The sequence below is a fragment of the Corvus moneduloides genome, chromosome 1 (genome assembly GCF_009650955.1).
Source record: "Corvus moneduloides isolate bCorMon1 chromosome 1, bCorMon1.pri, whole genome shotgun sequence".
NCBI lineage: Eukaryota > Metazoa > Chordata > Aves > Passeriformes > Corvidae > Corvus > Corvus moneduloides.
In genome coordinates, this window is record NC_045476.1 from 55,406,850 (window position 1) to 55,432,249 (window position 25,400).

At 37.3% G+C, this 25,400-nt stretch overlaps 1 long non-coding RNA gene across 2 annotated transcripts; it reads left to right on the forward strand.

Moving 5' to 3' along the window:
* Positions 1 to 833: 833 nt before the first annotated feature.
* Positions 834 to 24,342, forward strand: LOC116444746. Of its 2 annotated transcripts, none has more exons than XR_004240470.1 (3): positions 834 to 982; positions 21,185 to 21,294; positions 21,735 to 24,342. It is a non-coding gene; the product is annotated as an uncharacterized LOC116444746 (long non-coding RNA). The 2 variants fall into 2 exon arrangements; XR_004240472.1 differs by lacking the exon at positions 834 to 982 and adding an exon at positions 1,002 to 1,139.
* Positions 24,343 to 25,400: the final 1,058 nt, after the last annotated feature.

Genomic DNA, 25,400 nt, shown 5'->3' on the forward strand with positions numbered 1-25,400 from the left:
CCCATGCTGTTGTACCCAAATCTCTTATTCTGCATTGCAGCCTTTTTGAGCCTGATGTGTCTCATACATGGCCACAGATGTGGCTATTCAAAGCCTAGAACTGTGCAGCGATCTGGTAAAACTATGGTTGCGTAAATTGATTTCTCCTGTGTTAAAAGAACTAGAAACAAAAGTCATAGGTTTTATGATCTTAAATGTTTTCCTAGGTAGCTTTGCAGTAACCTGAACAAAGAAAAGCTATGGTCCACAAAATTTTGAGAGTATTCCTTGGAATAAGCATACACATAGAACATGGGATTAATGCAATTAACAACACAATTTTTCAGAGTGAAAGGACTTTTCTTTGTAAGGTATAAAGGGAAAACATTTTCCCACACAAGATCCCTTGTTACTCAGAGAGTGAAAAATGCTCACGTCAGGATAGAAGACAGGCAAAAACATGACTGGCATGGAGTTAAATCCCCTGCGAAAGTACTTTGGGAAAGGCCACTTCAATAAGTGCACAATTGTGCAAGTAAGGATTTCATCCACTAGTCTGCCATGGTTTCTCTGAATACAACAGTGGTTCAGTTTGAATCTATTGTGCATATATCTGAGTTCTGCACACTGGATGTCAAGGCTTTCTCTTCAGACAAAGCTTTATTGTTTATTAAAATGTTTCATAAGTCCTCGTTGTGGGAGCAACAAACCTCTCCTCCCCACCAAAGCCAGATCCCGTTCAGAGCATGATTTGGAATGCATGTCCTTGTTAATTTAAAGTACAGAATAGCCTCTCTGTGGTCTGTGCTAAAATCCATCTGAATGCAGTATCTTTCCCCTAAGTTTAAATGGGCCATGATGTTTTGTGTCAAAATAAAAGCGTACACTGACCCTGACACTCTGCTCTGGCCAAACCATTTTCTGCCTAAAAGTGGAGGAAGATTTAGAAGGAAAGAATATTCTTGTCTACTTCTTAGTCTACCTTTTTTTGCCCATCGTATAGGTAAGTACAACCTTATTCAGGGCTCTGCTAAATTTTGCTTCTCTGTGTTTTCTCCAGAAGACATTGAAGCAGAGGAATCTCCCCACACATTGGATCTACTGTAAGCATCATTAGTGCAGGCCTTCTATACTGGGTCTGTCAAGTGGACAAAACAGAGGTATTGTGCTCCTTCTTCTTTGTCTGGGATTTTGCTTCTTCACAGCACCAGAAATGCTACAGAAGCTGTAGTATAGCAGATTTAACCCTCACATTTTCTCAGTTTTAATCTTTTAAGTAGAAATGTGAAGCATTCGGTAGAGATATGATTTCATCATAAATCTCCTGTAATTACTTAACAGTGATTCTTAAGACTATTTTCATTGTTCTGGTAGCCTAAAATCTGTTATGATGTTTTTACTTACAGTACTTAGATATATTAACTCATGAGTTTTAGATTTAAATTCTTGTTTCCACTGGTAAATGAAATTTATTTATGGATAAAATTATTTCACAGGGAATCAGAAGCTGTAGAGTGGCTAAGAAGGCTTTTATTTATTGTAGATACACAATATCACACATTTGTATTGAATCACAGTCTACTGACTCCCTTACTACTTACTAAGAGAACTGCAATTAACACTGCAGCCCACGGGTTAAACAGGTCCCTTACTGCTGGAGAAGTGGGATGTATAACCTCTTGGGTAAATGGCATTATAATTTTAAATGTTACAAACATTTTCATGGTATTTAAAATAACTTACTTTACCTAAAAAAATTATTAGGAATCTTGATTTCGCCGTTTTCCAGTCTTTTGATCCAAACCAATTCTGTATGTGGCTGGGGCTTTATCATATTATCCTGTCACCAGGACCCTTACTCAAGACAAAATAATTTCCATTTTTATTTATTTGGCAGGGGGCACAAGAGCAGCAGAAGGTGAGGTAGGAAAAGGTAGGAAAAATGCAGGAAAAGGACAAATAGACTCCCTCAGTGGCCCATTCCATATGTTTTAGGTCAAAAACTTAAACAAAAAGATATAGGAGAGCAGGATAAGAAACTAAAAATTTAACAGTAAAGTGCATCTTGGATAAATGTATGAAACAAAGGATCCTACTCTTTCTTCCTCAGAAGTGTACTTTAAACATAAATATAAACCAGCATTTTTCATCTGAAAAACCTCAAACCCCATTGCAAGCACATTCCAAAATAACTCCTGGAGTGAACAGCTCAACATAAACAACAATGGCCCACAAAAAGCATTTTTGGACCATTGATGAACTTTCCATTTTTCTTCAAACTGACAGCTCAGGAGAGCTTCCAAGCATGTTGGTATGTGCAGCTTATCAGCTAGAGAAGGAATGCTGCCATGTATCCTATCAAAATGAGAATGCATCAGCCTCAGCTCCCCAAAGTCACTGATGGGATGTATGGAAACTGTCCATCCCTGAAAGCTTGCACACCAGCACAGATTGCTGCCTCTCTGGCAGTGCTGTGTGACCTTCCAGTTCAGCAAATGTGTGAGGCACTACTCGCTAGTGTGGGAAAGCAACGTGCTGTGCTCTCTCCTGAGCTGCCACATGGCAAAAGGGAAGATTACTTACAGGATATCTTTTCATTTTTTAATTTCCCATATCTCAGCTGTAGGATCACTCTCTCATGTTTGTTTTTATCCCAAGAATTACATGGGTTTTGATTGAAATTAATAGTTTTCACCAAAACCTTTTCCTTGTGCCTTGCAGGAGGCTGTTCATATCACCTGTTTTATTTTGATGGCTTAATCACTTGAGTGTTAAACACTTGCTGCTTTGCTAGACTGGGATTTGTCTGGCTCTCTGTTTTTTTCATCCTTCTATTATCTAATAACATCACAGGACAGACATGAATGTGTATGTGTATGAGTAAGTACGTGGGCAACCTGGGTGTGGGAATGACGCACTCTCCTGGTGTCAGTGGGAAAATGGTGTTTTACTTTTAGTAGTTGTTTCCTTGGACGTGAATAAACTTCTTAGTGAAATATGTGCCCTTTCTGCCCTGCAAACCATGGGTGGATAACACTCCTCATGCTCTTAGCATGGAGGGTGCTGAGGAAGCATATCTGAGGGGGAGTTGACTTTGTTTTGGGCTTTTGAGTAGTGTTTCTGCCTTTGTTTGGGAATCCAGCTGATACTGCCACAGTTCCTTCTTCCTCTACATGCCTGATTTCCTTCTGTCCTTTGCCTGGCCATAGGAAGGAGAGGAAGGGAGTGGCAAGAGAACTTCATACCCAGAAAACATTTAATAAATCACCACAGCTTTCTTTTCTTCATTGCGTCCATGGAAACATCCACAAAATGAGAATCTGCTCAGTACAAACATCACAGGAATCTCCTCCTCCTGTACAGTGTATATAAAGTGGGTGTTTTAAAGGAAAATTAAGGGTCCATAAAAAGACTGTTTAACAATCACTTAACATCTTCCCCTGAAAAATTCAAGATGATATGCTTTTTACCTTTTTAGTAAGGCATAAGATATTTGATGAACAAAGGAAGATTTTGTGCAGGTGTGATTTAAAACCCTTTTTGTAAGCATTTTCAATCAAATTCCTTGTATTTAAGAAGGCTTAAGAAAATACAATAAGAAATTAATATTTACTGTGGGATTTATTAAATGAAATGCATTCAGGAAAGCTTCAGCCTAAAAAGTGTTGGAGATTATAAAGCTGAGATTCCAATCTGAGCATAACTTTAACTGATGTACTGAAAGAGCCATGTGCGTGTCCAAAACACACAGCATAAAAAGCCTTCATGCTGCCTCTTCTCCCTTCCACTCACCAGCTCTTTCCTGATGACTGACATATTGCAACATTCCCGTTTTGCCCTGCCAGGTATCAGCCACCCCCCTTCCTGTCAGGGACTGCACCCGTTCAAACAGAGCTCCAAGTGCTCCACCGTAATTAATGATGACAGATTTTAAAGAGAAGGAGGGCCTGGAGGATAGGCTCTGACTCTTAAGCCTTTTGGCTTATTTATGCAGGACGTTCTTCCTCACCTACTTCTCTGACAGAAGTGTGAGTCATGCTCATATTTATGTCCATAACATTGCCTAGCTAAGCTGCCTCATTAGGTTCAGTATGGCAACACACATACAGACATTTTGAGACTGTAGACAGAGCACTGCAAGCCTTGACTATGATGTAAATATCCTTTTCAACATCTAATTATATGTCTTGATCTAGAGTGAGACTCCTGTGTTATTTGGGGCTTCTAAGTGTAACTACAAATACCTCCAGACAGTAAAGAACATGGATATCTCCTGGTCTGGCAAAATAAAAAAAGGAAAGAGAACAACTCACCGCTCTACCAATTCAGAGTTAATCTCATATTTCTGGGAAGTAAAGATGGCTAAATATGAACCGTCAAGGCCATATGCTCCTAACACATGTGTTGCTTCTCCATCTAGCTGCCAAAAAACATGTCTGTGTTTGACTCTAATAGGTGCTGGAATAGTTTCTTCAAAGACTGAAGCATCTCTTATGAAGTCTTGAGGATAACAGTTTTGCCAGATCTCAAGATAATAGAGAATCAAGTCAGGACAGCTGGACTCTTCCTCCCTCAGAACCACTGGGATAGCAATTTCTGATTCTGGTAACAGGGGAGTAAGTTGAAAATTTGCCATCTCTCTCTAAACCAGAGAATTTCACCCTGGTGACACTACATTAGGTACACATAACATTTAACTTATCTCAGCAACAGTGCCTTTGTATTCTGGTTTGAAGCTTGAGGTTGCCAAGGTTTTGTGTGTTGTACAAAGCTGTGGGAAGGGAGTTAAAGAACACTGCAAATATTTACTATAGGCTTTTCCAGCAATTAAACTTTATATTAGTCCCTCCTTCCTGAGCAGTGTCAGATTATAAAGGGCCTGAAGTTACATACTAGCACTGCAAAAGGCAGAGCATGGGTCTTTCAGCCATACATACAGGCTAGGACTTAGATAGAGGTGGTGAAACCAGATAGAAGGAATACTTTTTTTGGTCAGGAATATTATCCTGTATGGCAATGCCTGCCTTACAGCGAGCCTTTCTGCTTCAAGAGTTAAATTCCTATCGCAAAAATGAAAGCAGAAAGAAAGCTCCCCTTTATACAATGGCCTTTCTAAAAGTCTGGCATCCCAAACTAAACAGTGCAGCATCTCTCAAGGACTGGAACCAAAACCAGAAACAAAACCTGGGAAATTTTGTAATATATTTAATTATACCATACTAGCATTAAGATAACTGTGTTCAAGACTATTTTTTCCTTTATATTTTTATATTTTAGATTTAATAAATTGAATTGTTTTTAATCAGATTTTATATGGACTCTTGAGGCGTAAGGGGGAAAGTGAATAGTTTCTTGAGTGAGATCGTGTTATGAGATTATGTTCATCATCTCTGAGAACACAAAGCAGATCTTTATTATATTCGCTGATTAGGATGAGGAAGGGAACAAAACATGGAAGAAATGAGATTATTTCTAAGCTATTTGTACAAGGAATGGAAATGAAGGGCAAAGGAGTTCTTGCTGGCCCATCACACCACAAAGCCAGGTCCAGAGCACTCCTGGCTCCACTGCTCTGATGTCAGAGGCAAATAGATTTGAACAGGCTATGACCACAGCAGGCAATAACAGAGAGTGCTTGTACAGGAGAACATGCTACCCTTCCCTCCACACTGCTCTGGCACAACACAATCCCAATGCCTCTATGTCTCTGCCTTGTAAGCAAACTTAGGCATCATCTCCCCTATTCATTTCCCAATAAACCCACAGTTTTTCTCCAAAAAATACTGTTACAGAAGATGCAGTGTCACTATTTACAATATTCAGAACATTTAAACTAAGAATAGTCAGGGTGGCAAAGGTTTTGCCCTAGCCAAAAAAATCAGTGTATTTTTCATGTCATCTTAATCAGCTTAATTCTACCCTTTCCACCACAAAAATACATTTGTTGAAGAACAGCTTGTGTATTTACTTTCTTTAGAATTACTCTCAGCTATCAGTGACACCAAACCTAAATTATTTTTTGCCTAATGAAGTTAAAGCTACTGCCTAAGGCGTTAGTATACAGATGGCTTGACCGTTCAGAACTGAAATGCCACATCAGCTGCTGAGAGATTTTACTGCATATATATATTTTTTAACAAATTGTCTGTAAAAAGAAGCCATATGAAAGAGGAATGTTATTTTTAATTTTTACTATGGTTTCTTTACTTAGAATCAGACTTGATAGAATCTTGCTTTATGATACATACAAAAATTTCTTGTGATACCTGCAATGGGATGAAAAAAACCTTCTCTCAGAAACCTCTCAGGACTAGCCTCTAGGCTCTAGGACTACCTTTCTAGGACTTCTGTTTACAGGTCTGGCAAACACCTCTACTTATTCTGCTTTGCTTGCTTGTGTAGAGAACCTCAGAGAAGGAACTTTGTGTTGGTAATTAGGATTTGCTGTGTCCAACAAGAGGAGAATATTGTACAGTAGCATTAACACAACCTGGTCATAGTGGTTGCTCACAGTTCTTCCTCCATTACAGCTTTAGGGCTGATGTTTTCCATGCTCTTTCTCTTCTGCTTTTCAACACACATATCTTCTTGAACTCACTACTGGCATTCTTTATGTGGTGCTGCATCCTCACAGTAGAAGCTAAAATTTTAATATTGTCGATGGTATGCCATATACTCACAGTTTTCAGGATTTTAAAACCAGTGACTTGAAACATGAAAGTTCCTGACAGAACAGTGTGCTTCCAAAGAGTGCTCTCTCTGTAAAAGAGGTTCTTTCCACTTAGCCTGGTCCCATCCTCTCCCTGTTGTTCCAAAATCTCTTTCTCCTCATGAGATCTGTCCTCACTTATGCTTACATTCTCTATTATATCTAATTATAATAATATAACCACGTAATATAATAATATCTAGCTACAGTTGTACATAAAACAGAAAGCTTTTTGTAAAAGAATACAAATTTTCAGTGCAATAGAGAAATGAAAACACAAGCTCACTTGAAAGAAAGTAATATTTTTGCTTTGTTAGCTATGCTTATCTACTAGTACATTTAATGACTTATTTTTTATAGTCTGGCATTAGATTGAGCTGTTTAGCAAGCAAGTTTTAGTTTCCAAAGTTCAACCAAAGTTATACCAAAGTTAGTTAAAAGAACACTGCACACTCTAGTATTGAATAGAAAAGTTGAAAGTACTTAATCACAGATACATCTTGGCTGAGAAAAAAAATTATTTGAATAAATATCTATTTGTTGCATTCCTTCTCCTTGTTCTGGATTAAAAAAAAAATATTAGTATGCTCAAGGACAAAATCATATAGGTTTGGTGAAATCAAAAGGAAAAAAAATTACAAAAATTTTCACCTAAAAATTATAGGGTGAGAAAATAAAAAAGTTTAACTCAAATAGGGGTTTTTTTTGGTGAATGAGAGTTTTCAATCTAAATTTAGCATTTTATTCAGAAGCATCCTGCTCTTCTATAAATGACTGAGACTGTATACACACAGGCCTTCCTGAATGTGATGTTTACTTGCAGATGCCAAGAGGTCCTTCAGACAAATATCTAACACAATATTATAGAAAGTGGATGCAAAACTAACTGTTGTTGTCAAGGACAGCCAGCTGGCCCCCATGTGTCCAAGCCAGAGAGAGATTCAGACTTGAGGGAAGCTGATGGGAGGTCCATCCTTCCCAAACTGCTAAGGCTGTGAACATCTTAAAAATTCCTCTGAGAGTGGTTTTGTTTAGAAATTCAAGAGTTTAAGATTTGTGCTCTTAATATGTCCATGAAGTAACTGAGCCCAGAGTGTCAGCACAGAGTGTAAGCCCTCTGTGGAAGCCAAATTAGATTTAAGTGGTTATTAAGCACAAAAGCTAGAAGCTGTTTCTTGAGTGGTGACAACACAAAGCAGTAAAGGAAATTAGGTCACAGAGAGCTGAGATAAGGTTTTGACTTGGAAGATTCTCTATTCAAGGCATAAAAAATAGATCTGTTTTTGGGAGTGGCTGAGAACCTGGAACTGCAGCTCCAGGAAACAGCAGGGCAGCCCTTGAGGAGGTCGGACCCATAAAGTACCACACATTTTGCTGTTATGCTTTGCTTCAGTAGTAGCAGAAGTTTAAAAATATCTTTGTCTGTATTTTTGTCATTGAAGTTTTCTGCAAACAGAACTAATTAAATCTCTATTTCTCACGTTCCAATGCAAAAACAGAAGCACCAAACTTTTAAGGCACAGAGATACCAAGCTTGGTTGTAAATGCTACAATATACGTTAGAGAGCATTTTGTTGAGACCTTACCAAACAAGAGGCATCTGAGAAAGTATAAGGTGGCAGAGATGTTCAGACCTTAGAATTCATTTGCTTCTCCTGTGAGAAAACTTTCTTTCCCCTTTCAGAGCTCTAAATGTGAGGTGAAATTTAGCAAGATACAAACAGTATTTTTAAAAATGAGATATCTGTGTATAAATCCTTGTCAGTATCACTATCTTATCACTAGCATTTTGTAGAGATTTTTAAAACATAACAACTTAAGTGTAGTTCTTGTCCTATGTTATTTACTTTATTTCCCTGACTAAATTTACTGCATTTTTATTTTTTAGTTTATTTTTATTTCCCCATTTAATTTTTTTTTTTATAGCAGGGTATTCTGCTTCAAATTAGAACTCCAAAATCACTTGGAATTGTCAATGGTATTGAGAACAAGCCACTGAACAAACCAAAACTGTTATGGACCTACTTAGCTAGATGGCATTGCATGGTCTGGATGTAAATGTTTCTGTCCCTGGTGGAAGTGCAGGAAAAGGAATGTCCATCATGTTACTATTTTTAATAGAGAAATTTTACAGCTGCAAAGAGAACCTTGGAAAGCAAACCCCCAGTGTCTTGGATCTGGATGTCAGAAATAACCTGACCGTAATCTCACCCACTGAATCTAAATATTTCTTGGTGATGATCTCCTTAAAGAGCTCTTCTGTAGTATCTGATCCTGTTACTATAAACTCCAGAAACAGTCAACATTTCAGTCAACAAATAGCTATTAAAACATAGAAATGTAGTGTTTCATCTTCATGCAGTTATCTTACGTTTGAAATCATTGCTTCTGTGTCAAAGTAATTAAATTTTTTACTGGAAGTATGTTTGCATTTGATGCTCCCAGTTTTTATTTAATGTTTCACTTATATTCTTAATAGTTATTATAGTAATAATCATTAACATGTTAATTGTGTCTTTCCTTTTTGAAATTTGCATGTTTTCAAAACTTCTGTGACTTTTAAAAAAAATAGAAGTAAAAAAATCCTCCCCAAATGGGGAGGGAACTATCTTCTGTTACAATGGCAATATTATATTATAGTTTTTTATATACTGTATTGCATACAGTAAGCTGAAACCGGCTTTTTATGTTCTGTTACAGCTAACTGTCTTTAGACTTCAGCTTTTCTCTTCCCTTCTTACAAATCTCTCTCTATTTCTTCTTTTTAAATTGCACCTTTTACATGCCTAGTGAGATGGAGGTGGTTTGTGTCTGACTCATCTTCTTCATACACATCCTTCAAAGCAAGGGGTAATTGCTTCTCTTGCTTCTCCATCACCTTCAGCTAGCTCTCTGCCTTCTAGGATTACTCTTCCTCCAAGCTGCTGTTCTGAATATTCTCTCCATTTCTAACATTAGCCTTACCCCCATTCCTGATTTACATAGTTTTCTTTGGGCTCCTGCATGCCGTTCTAATTTTGTGCTACATGCCATCTGCTCACTTTCCCTCTGTCTGCAAAGCCAGGTTTAGTGAGCTTTGTGAGATCAGTTTAATCATCACTAAAAAAACTGTGTAGTCCAGCAGTAAATGTAATATGTATTCCAGAAGACCTACAAACAAGTTTTGCTTGGCACTCACAGCAATGAGGTAAGAGGATAAAAGGAGTTTGTGGTCACATTACCAGACCACCAGCAGAGAGTTATGAGAAAGCTAGACCCATTTTAATTAGGAAAAATATAAAAAGTTTACATGATAGTCATCGTACTGGTCTACTATGAACCACAAGCTGTAATTATAAACTCTTAAGTATGAATTTTCTTAGCTTTATTCCTGGATTTTAATATCACTGTGTGAAACAAAAGTTGAATTTCTTTAGGTTGTTCAAAGTATGCCTTTATTAAAAAAACATTTTTTCCAAAAAACCCTGCTGGAGGTTAGACTTGATAATCTGCATGGTCTCCTTTAACTCTAAAATTGCTCCATAGCATGATATACATCTGTGCAGTATAGATTTTTAAGGCTGATTTCTATGTAAGTAGAACTGTACATCTTAAAAATTGAACCCTTTGTCTTCTGTAAGGGGTGAATTTGAAAATTCAGCATTTCTCTGAAACAGTTATGTCCTGAGAAGTAGTTTCATATTTGATTTTTACAGTGATCTTATGATAGGATGCACTGTTGCTTATTCTGATTGAAGGTGATTTCTTATGATGCAGGAGTTAAAAGAAATTTTTTAGCCATGTAGTCCAGTATTGCAATGACAGGATCAAACTTTTGCTTTGGGGACTTGCTCAAAAGATGATGAATTTGATAAAAATAACCTCAAATAGCACGGTCTTGAAAACACAGCTTTAGAAAGCTGAAACTATCACGTAACTAGCTGGTATGATTCTGTGGCGTGGTGCCACACCTTGCTCAGTCATTAGTAACCAGCTTGGGTTCCAGTAGGAATGTATCTCAATAAACATGATGCGGTACATGAACTAATTAGCCTCAAAACTGGGCTTTCTGACAACAGTGGATCTGCCTTTGCTTTCTTTGAAACAATAACCATTTGGCCATCTTCTACTTAGCAAAAGCATGGACCTATGTTTTCTAAGAGATGTACCATCTCTTCACCAAGTACATCTACACCATAATCTAGAGGAAAATATAAAGGAAAATCCAAAGCATTATTACTTTGGTAGATATAACACCGGAAACAGCGGAACTGGAGTAAACTTGGAGTGGAAAACTGGCTATTATATGTAGGAGAAAACTCCCCTGAAGGTGAGGGAAATGCCTTGCTGGGGCATCACTATTGGATAGCCTTTCTCATGTACCTGTTTCTCATGCAGTGGCTGTCATGATACTACACTGCCCATCTTTAATTCAATCATTCAGTGATTTGGCCACTCATGCGAATGTGAGATAACCAAACTCATTTCCTCCTACTGCTTGCTGAATTTCGAGTCTTTTCTATCTTCTAAGCAAATGCACTGAGCTTGTGATAATTCTATCAGTGTATATAACTGCAGAGGAAGGGACAGGTAATGGCTGAAAGGAATAGAACTCTTTCATGGAGGCTGTTTTATTTCAATTAGACATTCGTGGTCTCAGAAAAGCGACTTCTATAAAGATGCTCAATGTCAGAAAATTCAGAGAACGAGGAAATCTGAATTTCCTTCTGCCAAAAATCACTTAGGTTATTTTACAAGATGGCACAGGTTCAAGAACAGGGACTGAGAACCATGTGAGGAAGGCTTTTATTCAGGATGCTCCAGTCCTTGCTCAGAAAGTATGCCTGTATGTACTCAGTCTTCTGTACTGGGTGTCCTGAAAAAGCAAGGCTCTGGATGACCTGCTTAGTCTGGTGCCATCAGCACTTTCCATTGGTACTGCATTTCTCCTGTGGCTTTTCCCACTGGTGCTTTCTCTGCTGTTGATGGGTAGGATTCTTTAAAGTAACCTGGGCTGTTCCTCAGTCTGACTGGGAACTTAATAAAGCCCTAGGTGCACAAAAGGAAAAAATGGATTTTTTCTGAATGATGTTTCAAAGTAAGATTTTTTTGGTTTTGCTCATGTACATTCATTTCTGCTCACAACCAAGATAAACTGCTAAAAGCTAAGCTACTGGTTTAAATTGCTTTTCTTGAAGGAACAGAAAAATGAATTGTCTAAGGTAAAGAAATTGAATCCTAAGACTTACTGTTTAAAAATTTCATCCTTGTCATGACTAATAATTAATTTCAATGACCTGTCCGGCAGACAAGACCAGTAATTCTGAAAATGTGTGGTAATCCAATGGCTGTCTCTTTCTTTAATGTTTTTCTCTGCTTCAGGTTAAGGAATTAACATTTATTTTGAAAATAGATCTTGCTTCCTTGAGTTGTCCTTGGAAGACAGTCCCAGGAAGAATTAGTGTTTTACATGCTTAAAGTATTTCTTAAATCTTTAATTGTTTCCTTACGCTTCTGGTCCCATATGTGATCTGTGGTTTTACCTCTCTTATTTACATTAGCCAGAGAACAGATCTTATTTTCTGAGTTCATTCGTTTATGTAGCTTTGGACAAATTTAGCTGGATAGCTGTAGTCTGACCGTAGGAAACACCATGGAAATTATTAGTCTAAAATTCACTAGTCCTGATCCCCTCATTGAAAGATTAGGGAGTAATCTCATCAAAGTCCAAAAGCTAAATGTTGTTGGAAACATTACTTATAGGAGTAAAGTTTGCTGGTTCCTTATCTTAATTTCTGAAGGTGGCATTTTCTCTTCACCCCTTTTTAAAAAATTTCTTAATATTACAGCTCTGATCTCATCTGGTCCAAACTGAAATCCTTCTATAAAGTCAGTTAGACTGATTTAGACCAGCTGAGCCACTCACCTCTTCTAATGTCCAGACTTTGTGCTTGCTCTCTATGTTTCCATCTGTGTGCTCCTGTGTATGACAGCCTCCAACAGCTCACTAAAAAATACTTAATTTTTTGTGCTTTACTCGCATAAAAATCCTTGTGGATGAATTTCATTAACATAATGTAGAAAATTCTGAGACTTTCCGACTAGAAGAACCACCTTTGCATCAAGTTTCAAGCAGAGCATTGTATATCAAACTTGTGTCCACCTTGTAAACTCATGGGGTCTACCAATGATCTTGGTTTCTACCAGACCATAATTCTGTGGTCCGTAACACGAACTTTTATTCTTTTGGATTGCTTATTATTATAAATTTGATAAAGACATGTCAGAAAAAAATTCCAGATTCTACTGGCCCTCCTGGCAAACATTGGGATGTCCACTCTGTCATACCATGGGGCTATTTTGGAATGGCTTACCTAAGACTTACCCTGATGTTAGGAACCTCAGCTGCTTTCCTGCATGGAGTCCAAAATATTTGTGAAAAAGGAGTTAGTGCACATTTTCAATAATTATGGAGAGGTTTATGTGCAATATCTATCTATCTATCTATCTATCTATCTATCTATGTATCTATCTATCTTTCTATCTATCTACCTACCCATCTTTCTCCCTAGAAGAGAAAATCATATGTTGATATCTATATATATCTCATGAGCTATATTATAAAGATACATATTACTGTATTTGTAAAACACTTTACTTTGAATTATACATCCATACATAGTTTTGGGACAGAAACCAACGCTGAATAATTTTCTGGTAGATTTAATACTCTTGTAATTTAGAGAATGCAGAAAATGCACCTACTTTGTGTGCTTTATGTGTAATATTTCAGGAATAGTCAAATTGTGTAGTTTGTCACTTTGCCAACATTCTCATTCCTTGTATGTGCTCTAGGTAACAGTTTATGGATTCCTTACCCATATAACTTCCCAGCCTTACACAATGTTGTTTCCTGTGTTTGTGGGCCAGCTAACCCTTGATTAGAGAGACTTACAGAGTGGTTTTATGGCCCAGAAGGTATGATTTAGCATAACTAGAGGCAAAATGATTACTAAAATTTTGCTTGTCAGCATTTCTCTCTTTCAATCCATTTGTTAGATGCTTAAAAACAGTAGCAATTTTAATATTAAATGTCTTTGCCAAAAATCTCTGTAAAAAGAAGGTTTGTTGACTGGTTATCAGTTCAAGATATCTTAAAGAATTCAGAAATATTTTCATAAACATAAGCAATTATTATATTTTGGTTGGATTTTTATATCTTATAATTGCAGTTTATGAATAGTTTGATGGCTCTTAATTGCTCATTAAAAACACCATGAACACTGAAAGTACGGCGAACATTAATAAAAATTCTCTAAGTTTTTATGGTGTGCTGGTAACTTCCTAATTCTGTTGCTCTAAGGGCCCATGCTGTTTCTCAGTCCTATTAACTCTTTTATCTAGAAATTTTTTCTTCATGATATGCACAAGAGTGAATTCTCATATGCATGCTTCCTCCCTGCTGAAACTACTTCTATAAAACAAGCCCAGAGAAATCCCAATTAACTCTGCAGCTAAATTTAGTAATAAAATACTTTAAAAAACCCTCTTACGTGCAGAGAAATCTAGATCAGTCAGGTAGTAATTGATAGTCCAAAGAAATATCAAAGTGTGTTGGGTAAATTATTCATGTCTCTGAGTATAAAATGGGAAATGCTGGTTTGTGGTAATGCAACTATGAGCAGCTGCCTTGGCTTGTCAGAAATGCCTCTAATCTGCCTTCTTGAAGTCTATCTATGCTTTTCTTCCCCAAAAATGAGGCTTGAGAAACAGATAAACTTTAAAGCACTTTACAGGAAAGAACTTCTGATCATTAGCAGCAGCCATACCTAGTTTAAAGAAGGACAAAGACTTTTAGAACTGGAATATATCTTGTCCTGTATGGAGATGGAATACCTTTAGCCTTTTGCTATATAACTTTTGCTCTTATCAGTTTGAAAAACCACAGCCACAGGGGAGATGATTGTTTCTAAACTACATATCTCTTTCTTGCAGCTGTACATATACAAGCTCTGAAACTTCTCACTCATCGTGATAGTTTCTTCTGTGGGAAACAACAAGCAAGCTAGACACTGGACACTAGAAATAAAATTTACTGGACACTAGAAATAAATATGCCTTGTTGTGGCCAGATTTCAGAATAATTTAGATGCTTTTCAAAATTTTATCCATAGTCCTTCTCCCAGAATTTATCGAAGTCTCAGCCCTTAAAAACCAAACTAGTCCATTATCTCCTGCAAGGGTAAACAGCCAGAGTGAATCACATGCCCTGTTACATCCTTTAATGTCTGCTGACATGAGGCATAGTATCAAATAAGTCAGAGAGGCATTTTTATGTCATTTAACTGGATTTATGTACTTAAATAAAGGGGTTTGTTTCATCTCACTTTGGGTGTCCAGAAGCTGGGTGTTCTGAACTACACATCTGGGTGTCCCATCTATGTAGTCACTGGAGAAAAGAGTAGGATGACTTTGCTTCTGGAACTAGTGATTTATGGCTCCTGCCTTGAGATTAAATCAATCCTTTAAGGGTAAGAAACTCTTAAGGAATTAGGACAGTGACTTTAGCTATAAGTTAATTTTTAAATAGTGAAAATTACGTAAGATAAATCCTGTTCTCTGTGGCAAGCTCTGAAAGCAGAAGCTGTGCAAGAATTGTTTTCTATGAAAAAAATATTAACGGAATTGTAATCCCAGAACACCACATCTTAAGTCTTTGCTCTCATAGACCATTTGCATTTTTGTCCCTGACCATGGCATTTCACATTCTGAAATTATAATAACAGCATATGTAAAAGTATCTTGTGATAATTTGATTAAATGTACTATTCAATTAATCCTATACTGTTAATGTGACCTTTCACGAGACAGGGATGTAGAAGAAAAATAAGGTTACATAGTACCCTAGAAATTCAAAAGATCAGAGAGGAAAAAGAGGACTATTCTAAATATTTACTTGAAACACTCGAAAGCTTAGTTTTAACATTTAGATGGGCTATTTTATAATCATACTCAAAGGCTGGCTGCTTCCTCTCATTTCTTACCACTGATGCACAGTCCCCTCTCTTCTGTGCTGAGGACAAGCTATGCAGACAGGCATGGCAAGTCTACTGTACTTTTGACCTGCTAGTTGCCTTTGTTTCCTGTCTACCTGCATTAATTTTGGTTCATTTGTACAAGTCTTCATGTACAGCAAAATAAATACAATCTCACAGTGTAGCTTCTGCCTGCAATTAAGTTGAATAATTAACAAATATTTCTCCTTCATTTCTTTATACAGCTTTTGCATGGAGAATAGATATAAAAAGCAAGAATAATGCCAGAGGTCTCACTGTTGTAGGTCATTTGGCTTTCAGACTCTGAAGCTGGCCTCTCTTGGGAAGGTCTGAAGTCTTCCAGTGGAAGGCAGGAGGAAATGAAAACAACCCTGTGGAAAAAGAAGAGAGGAATATTTTTCCTTCCTTGCTGGATTATATTCCCTTAGGGCTCAGCAAAACTCTGTGCTGCACTGAATACGCAATAGATGGTTTTGCTATTGCTAATTCTGTGGTAATAACCCAGAAAGATAAAAAGCTGCCCATGTGTTTAAAATAGTCTTCCAAAAACACGTTTTAAAAATAAATGTATTCCAGAAGATGAACTGGAAAAAGACATTTTTTATATCCTAATTATAAAAAAAAATGTCAAAGCCTACATTAAAATTGATGTGAGTTTCTCTACTGAATTCAGTTAGAGTAGAATTTTAAGAAGCAGTTCTTGAAAACTGTGCAGGAAATGTCTAACATTAATGCAGAAGCAGGTTCATGGCAAATCCAATTACCTGTGGACTATCTGCTTTTTCACAAGTGTGACAGAACCTAATGAATAACTACTGAATAATACATGCTTACATAATTCTGTTTGTCAACTTCATTACATCTGAATGTAGTAAAAGCTTTGATGGGTTTTCTACGTAAAAATCCTGGTATTGGTAGGTCTTTTGCTAACTGTCTATATCAACAAATATCAGTGGTACTATCTTCTCCTTTGGCTGTTTCCATTTACTTCTGTGATATCAGCTGTTATAACTTCTTCAGCAGTTTCTGCATTCCTTCTGTGTTTTGCTTTCCCTACAATCCATATGTGCATTGTAAATGCTTCTGTTAGTTTTCCCTTGATGCCTTCTTCTTGTGGTTTCATGTGGCAACACATAGACAACTCCCTGTTCTAACTTTCAGTAACAAATATCTCTAACTTCCCTTACTACTAAAGTCCTTCCACTCCTCTGCCTGCAGTATGTAAAGGTGTTTTCTTTCCTTTTTTTCTCTGTAGACCTCACTTACCACGTTTTTTAGTGTGCAAGACATTGTGTACAACAAAACCGCTAATTATGGTTGGCTAAATATAATCCACCATCTGTGGAATTTCTGTCAAAAAGACGGGCTAAGCAATGACAAGCATAAAGGTGTTTAATAGTTATGTAAAAGGCATTAAAACAAAGGCGTTGTCTGGGTGTCTGTTCAGTCATGGTTATTTTAGAAAGTATTTTAGAAAGTATTTTAGATTTACATGCATAAACAAGGGGGAAGCCATCCACCATTGTTCATGGTTGATGGAAATGCATCCACAGTTAGCATTTTTGCACATCAATCACTCTCTCTTTTGTATCCTTTTGTTATCAGTATTTTTTTCTGTTACTCTTCATTTTCTTATTTCATTGCTGTTTCCAGAAATTTGTTCTTATCTCAGCCCATGATCTTCACCTTTTGTGCCTTCAATTCTCAATTCCATCCCACTGCAGCAGGAAGGGGGAGTGAGAGACCAGTGTGTGGTTTGGGAGAGTCTTGGTAGGGGCACTGATTTGGGGCGCACAGTTCCTAGACCACAACACCTGACTGCATAAGCTGATGATAGTTTTATATGTAAGCAACAAAACTTGCAGCTGATGTTATTCTGTGATCAATTTATCATAATATTTGAGTGACTTTGGGATATACCAAAAGCTGAAAGTTGCTATTAATCAATATATTAAAACCAGATCTTTGTAAATACACCTATATTTTCAAAGGCTTTTTGTCATGTCATTAGTCTGTATTAATTACAATCACATGACTAGTGATCGCATCCCAGTTCAACAAATGAATATGATTTAATTTTAATTTGAACCATTCTAACATTTTGTTTTAAATAACAGCTTTTTGATCTCTGAGTACATTCATAGCATGCTAACAAAAAGAAAACTGTTACTCTAGAAAAATGAAATGTGGTTAGCTTTTCTCATATGGATGCAATAAAGACCACTTCTGGTGCCTTGACATTGCACAGCTGAATAGTTTTTGACAGGGCAAATAACTATAGTTTAGTCTGAGCTTTCGCAGTACTACAAGTTATTAAATATTTGCAGTAATCCAGTAAGTGAAACTTTATTATAGGCAGGTTGCTTCAAAGTGTATTATCTCCATAGTTACAGACATTTTCATCATGTTGGCCTTTTTCTATATGGAGGCACTCTTTGATTCTTTATTTTTATATTGTTTCATGGACTGATCAATGGTCTTTTGGAAGCTTTCAGTTTTCCTTATTTCTCCTCTTTTATAAGTAGGTTGAAGTTTTTCTGAAATATTCAGAACGGAACAGTCTGGCAAACAAAAAAACCCAAAGCTCAGAGCTGCTGTTCAAATCAAGCATATTGAAGCTCACTTGTGTTGGTTTTTTTTTCAATATTGAGTTTTATCAAGTTCTTTCATGACTTTATTTCACAAAAATAGTATCACTATGCATATGTTACCTTAGCTGTCCTTTGGGCTTCCACTACCACGCATGATAGTTCATCAATCTTAATGCACTTCTCTCCTGCTGCAGTTGGGAATCTGCCTCAAAGTGCAGATATGGAAACTGGGACACCTGTGTGGGAGCACATGGAACCCAGCGCAGATGTGGGGACACCCGAGGGCAGTCCAGACACACGGGAGAGCTCGGGCACTGCCATGGGAATGGCCATATCAGAGCTGTTCTACCACATATAGGATCTCAGGGAACATCCCTGCTGAGGGTTGTATGGTGTCCTGCAGGTGCACCATCTGCTCCAAGTGCTGCTTTGCACTCTACCTCCATGTTGGTAAACCCTATCTCCTGGCTGACAAGCACAGCCTCTGTTGCATCCCTTCATGACCTGCAAATCACCTGAGCTGAAGGTCACTAAAACACATGAAAGGAACCTTTGGTGTTGACCAATATTTGTTCAGGCCTGATTCAGTAAATCTTACAGGGTGGTCTCGACTAGGTGAGCTCTACTCTTGCTCCAGGCTCACATCTCAGGATTTGAAACAAATGCCTTCACACTTTGTAGAGGGAAAAATGACTTGTTCTTCGGATTGATTGCACAGATAATGTGAGAAAGGAAAGAGGAAAGGTCTCACATGATGGGACTATCTTGTTAAAGGAGGAGAAATCTGTGAATGAAGGTGAGACAACTGTGATTGATGTACATACATGATAAGAGCGACGAAGCATATTAAATGTGAAATGTCCAAATCATGGTGCTAACATATTTTACCAGGTTCTTCCCCATATAACCATATGTGTTTCCTAAATAACATTATTATCATTAATGTCTCTTTGTAGTGATGATCAATAGACTAATTCACTTGTAGAAGGATTTTTTTTCAATAGACATTTTTTCATTAGTAATTGCAGTTATTTTCTGTCATACATAAATGTAATATGAGGTGTTATTGAAGGTTAAAGAAGGAAAAGGTGAGGAATGATTAACTTAAAATTCCAGCAATGTTAGGTGAAAAGTGGGAAACAGACTAGAGAGTGATGGAACATTTTTCAGAATAATATTATTTTTCAGAAACAGAAAATACGTTCCACCATTAGGTATTTTCCTCATGTTTCATAGAAGCTGATTTATTTTATACTAGAGAGAAGTATCTTCTGTATAAAAAAAGTAATGGAAAAAAAAATTAATAAATTGGACTGTATGCAGTGAAATAACCAATGCTGAAAAAGTTACTGACAGCCACAAAATTACTGTGTCATCTTATAAATATAATGAGTTAAATATGAGAAGTTATGTCATCTTATAAATGGCAAGTTTTATAAGGTAATTCTATATAATATTTTAAAATAATACACAAATAATCCATTCTGTTTCTTATGATAAGAAATTTGTTTCTTGAACCACATTAGTTTTTAGATTTATTCACATTGCCATGGACATGACTGGCATTTTTCACAATTATCTATGAAATAGATAATTTAAAACTTTCTATTTATTAGAATAATTAAATATTTTTCATACAGTGGACTGTTTTGTATAAGCCCAGTCTAAGTATCCTATTGTAAAAAAGACCATGTAATTTTATGCAGTCTACTGGGGCTTTTTAAAATTAGTTATCATGCTTACGATGCAAACTTACTCTTTTTCTTGGTAGTCAAGAGGGGTCAATATTAGCTTTCCAGAGTGGAGCCAAAAGAGTTTTTATTTGGTTGCAATTGTCACAATTTTGCAAAAGTCAATTAGATATTCAGTAGAGGTGCAGAAAATTTTACAACTGTGTCTAAATTTTAAGGCAGTTGTTTATGTTTTCTGTTATTTTTAACAAATATTCATAAGAAAAATACTTAATAGTTTTGTAAATCCTTAAAGGATTTGATGAGGGTACTAAGCACTACTCATAATACCACAAATCTAAGGTTTGAGTATTACTAAGGAAGGCACCACAGCAAGTAACACTTCTGTCAGATAGCTGGTAGGTGATAAATTGAGGGACTGGTTAGAAGAGGACGGGGCTAATTTTTATGGCAGTCATGATCGGATTTGAGGGATGCTGATCTCAGTCGTGCAGAGGAGCATGAGGGAGGGAAAGGTGAACCTTTGTACTGAGCTGTGAGACTGGTGCCAGGTTACAAAGGTCAAACGTTTAATAGCACTCTTTCATTTTACAGCTCTATTCCATGTGTGAAGGCAGGCTAGGAATCCAGCTTTGATAAGGAAAAGGCAGAAACATACTTTGCTGTGCTTTGATTTTGGATGTTTTATGTTTCTTGAGTATAATACTATAGCCTCAAGAAGTGTCATGTTCCTCACTCAACAACCTAACATAGAACTGTGACCTAAACATCCATACTGCAGTCCACTGTGCTGAGGGAAAAAAGGAGGAATCAATTCCAGCTATTACAGTTGCTCTGGACTCCCTGGTGGTGGGCTCAGAGACATTTTTCTATTCTGATTAGAAAAATTGCTTGAATCTACAGGAATTTCAGTGCTCTGTAGGGACTCTTCCGCACATTCAGATAATGTTCAGTTATAAAAACATAGCTCTCCATCAAACTTTATTTAACTAATACCATAATTAACTGTATAGGGTTTGGCTGAGGTGGAGTTAATTTTCCCCATATCAGCCCTCACAGTGCTGTGCTTGTAGCTAGTATTTGTACCTAAAAAGACGTTGACAACACACCAGTGTTTTAGCTGTTGTTGAGAAGAGCTCACAGAGCATCAACACGGTCTCTTCAACCTTTTCCCCTCAGCAGTCAGCAGGTAGTAGGCACAATTTTTGGAGGCAACATATCCAGGACAGCTGACCCAAACTGCCCACACGGATATTCCATACCATGTGATGTCAGCTCAGCAACAGAAGGTAAGGGAAAGGGGGAGAGGGAGGCATTTTTTATTAAGACATTTGTCTTCCAGAGAAATTGCTACATGTACTGAGGCCCTGCTTCCCAGGGAATGGCTGGACATTGCCTGCTGATTGGAAGTAGAAAATAAATCCTTTGGTTTTCTTTGCTTCTGCATGTGCAGTTTTTTCTTTTGCTTTATTAAGCTGCCTTTTATCTTGACCCATAAGTTTTCTTCCATCTTGCTTTCTCCTGCCCTGTCCTAATGAGGAGGGGAGTGACAGAGCAGTTTGGTGGGCAGCTGGTGTCCAGTCAAGGTCAACCCAACACACGATCTAAAATTGTGTTACGTATGTTTATGAACTTCTACCCACTTCACTCCAGCTAAGACAAAAGCCACCCATAAAAGTTGCATCAAGACTAGAGAAAGGAAGTAAATATTGAAATCCTCAACTTACAGGTAGTAAACAGAATACCATGACAGGTGATGCTTCTTTGAAGGTCAGCCCAAATGATGGAATATATGAGCACAGCATGGAGCAGAAAAAAACCCACACAGAAGTTTTGTCCTTGGAATTGTAGCAAAACCCTGTTGGCTGCGGCAGCACCTACATTTTCTTTTTGAAGCTCCTCAGCAGTAGATTGGTGTTCCTATGGAAGACGTATACCCTGAAATCTGGATAGTCTCACCTTGAAATTAAGAAAAGATGTATGGGCTCTTGTTCTGCATCATCCTGTAGGAGACCTCATCTCCACTCGCACAGTGAATCCCATGAGATTAGCCCCTGACTTCAAGACTTCTACTGATTTTTTTTAAATGGAATTACCATGAAAACCCCAAATGCTGCAGTCACCCTCCATCCCCCCCAGTGGAATTACAATGGTCCCATCATATAAAGATAGATCACATGTTCATATGGGCCACAACCAACAATTCCTTTGTATTTTTTACGTTACCTAGCTCAATGGAGCTCCATGCTAGCTGATACTTCTCCAGATTAATGAAATATAAATATTTAGTCACAAGTAAAATAACTCTAGCATGTTATGATGTTCAATCGCATGTGCTTTTTTATCAGTTTCTCAAAAAAATGACAACTTGTGATCTGTATCATGGGTCACATCTATAAGCAACAGGACATAGCTCTGTGAAAGTATTCAACACTTGTGCAAATAAGAAAAACTGGGAGCCTTTATGTTATATGAATGAATATTACTAACCCATATTTCCAATTAATTTACATTTTTTCCCCATAAGTTTATGAACACGTTATATAACCACAGTTAGTTTTCTACACTGACCTAATCTGTGACAATAGATTTACTCAGAGAAATGAATCCTTGCTCAATCTTACCATAGATCAGCCTGTTTATGGAAAAGAGAGGGAGAAAAGGAGAGAGGAAAGTGCAGCTGTCTTTGTGGCTGAGGACTCCCTTTGCTGTTATTGAAGTTGGCGCCACGTACTTTTATTTGCTAAAAGCTCTTTGACCTGCAGACTAAAACATGACTGTTAATAAAAGGTCATGAAACACATCTGAAATGGTAATAAAACAAGTGAGAAGAAACTGCAAATAAAACACTTTGTGAGAATCCTTTTTTCCCTCGATAAGAATGGACTGCTCTGGAAAAACTAAAACTGAGAAATATAATCATGTGAAAGAAGCACATATTTTAATGCAAAAGCTTGTTCACTGACTAAATTTCCATGTCTCAAATCTTGACTAGATTTAAACTTTCTCAGGGGTCTACAGAAACAAGTAATTTTTGTTTATGTAAAGAGGAAGGGATTCTTTGCATAAGCACAGTGGTAATAGCTCTGGTATGTACTTCGAGGTCTGCAAAATTGCTCTTCCTGGGGAAAGTAGTTTATGAAATTTCCATAGCTAAGGCCAATTTGCACAATCCAAGTAAATGTCTTGGGTTATTCTCTGAGGTCTAAAGGGCTGAGTACACCCGACTTACCACATTCTACCAGCACCAGTCATGGAGGCCCAGGGTAATAGGTGTCTGCTCTTGCACATCCTCTGAAGCCATCTCACTTCTGAATCCATATTTGTGCCCCATTCTCACAGAATTAGAATTAGTAATAATTATTCTATGTAATAATATAGGATTGCTCAATAACACAAAGGCTAAATGCAGAATGATTTCCAGGGAATCAGATGAAAATCTGCGTAATCTTTAGGGTGGTGGCAAATTCATACACAGTGGGTGTGGACATTTTTTCAGGACTTTGCATTATGTTCCTCACATTCAATACACACAAGGAAAGGATGGGAAGTATACAACTTCCCTCCCCACTATACAGCATTAAAAGACAAATATAGCTTCTTTTTTTTAACTTTGCATTAAGTGTTCAGCTTTCACCTTCCATATCGTCCAACAATCTGCTAAAATTTCCAGCAGCTACGTTTTCCAGTGAAGCCAAGTACAGGATGAGGTTTTCCAAAAGGTGAATGAAACAATTCATTGAAAATGTCAGTCAGAAGCCAGAACATAATTTTGTTTGGTTTTTTTGATCCTTGTTCAGAATTCATATGATTAGCATGTGGCGAACTGTAAAATGAAGTGGAATCAAAGTGCCTGAAATAAATTTCACCTTGACCTGATTTCCACTTGACTGAATTTGTTGTAGTAAACTGGTGACACATAGTGGATAAACAGTAACACATGTCTGCACTCGGAAAAGGAGAACAGATGGTAAACACACTGATATAAGGGCTGTTACACAAGAGCTCTGTGTATAATTCAGAAAGGTCAAATCCCCTGAAAGACGAAACAAGTTTGATAAGGGAAAGGGATTCATTGACAGGAAGGAGTCAAGTGGGCACAACTGAAGCAGACAAGGCTTTTGCCTCCTCAGTGGCTTTCACTCAGAAAAGGCATCTGGCCACATCTGTCTTCTTATGTAAAACCACTGTCAGAGGTGTTATTCACTTGCTCTGAAGGCACTTCCTCAGAGGATAGCACTGCCAGTCCACTGGTGGAAATTGTACCTCTGTCCTAAAACCCATCTCTTCTGAAATAGTAAAAGCCATACTTTTAATGGTTTGGGAATATATTTTGACCTTCCAAAGACATTAATTCCTTAGATCTTGTCTTCTGCAGCATGGGTTATCTGTTCCCACTTGTGACCACAGCTGGCCGTGACTGTTTTGGGTAAAGGAGTCTAAGCTGGGTATGGAAAGGCAACTGTCTTTGAATATCTTCACTAACTGCAAGTCCACTGGTGTGCAAGAAGGGTTACTGTCCTTGTTTCTCATACTGGGAACAAGCAATTTTTCCAGTGGCCACCTGGGGTTGAGTAGAACAGAGGTCACCCAGATCCTAAGTAAATTCCGTGCGCACTCCACTGCCTAGGTTGCCAGTGAAGGATTTGGTCAAGATGGACTTGCAAATGAACAGAGCTACTCAGCCTCACATACAGCTGAAGTATTCATGGTCAGCAAGAGCAAATAGGAAGACAAAGGAAAGATGAAAACCCAAATAAGAGGTCATTAGCCAGTGGTGATGGTGGTGTTCAGCTCCCAGACTGTGCTCCTGCAGCAATTCAAGATATCCAAGTTAAAAAATTATGTACATGCAAATATAATTTTGCCAGAACATATTTTATCTTGTATGGTTCTAAAATCAGAATTTTTGATGCTCAGAAAGCACCAAAATATATCTAATAGGGGACACAGATAATAAGCTATTTAGGAGAAAATAATTATGAAGATATTAGTTTTCAAAAATATCCAGAGGAATTCTATTTAAATGTATTTCATGTTATAATAGTTACTCTACTTTAAAGATACTTTCTGCTGTTAAAAATATACCTAGAGAGCATTATTTTTAAACCATATTTTTTCAATCTATTCTTGGCAGGAGACTATAGATTTAACATTGAAATTGTTCTGCTTAAGAACTCACAGAAAACAGAGATGGAGTGAAAAATTAGGTGCTGAAGTCAGGCATGTTGAATGTTCAGCTTGTATCTGTTTTCAAGAGTTAACAATGCCAAAGTCATTTCACTTGTGACTTATTTAACAGCTGTCTGCAATTGAGGATCCAAATTTAGTCTCTTATCGCATCTTTTACTCCAGGGGCTACTTATTCCCTTAAAACAAAAGCAACCCAAGCCAA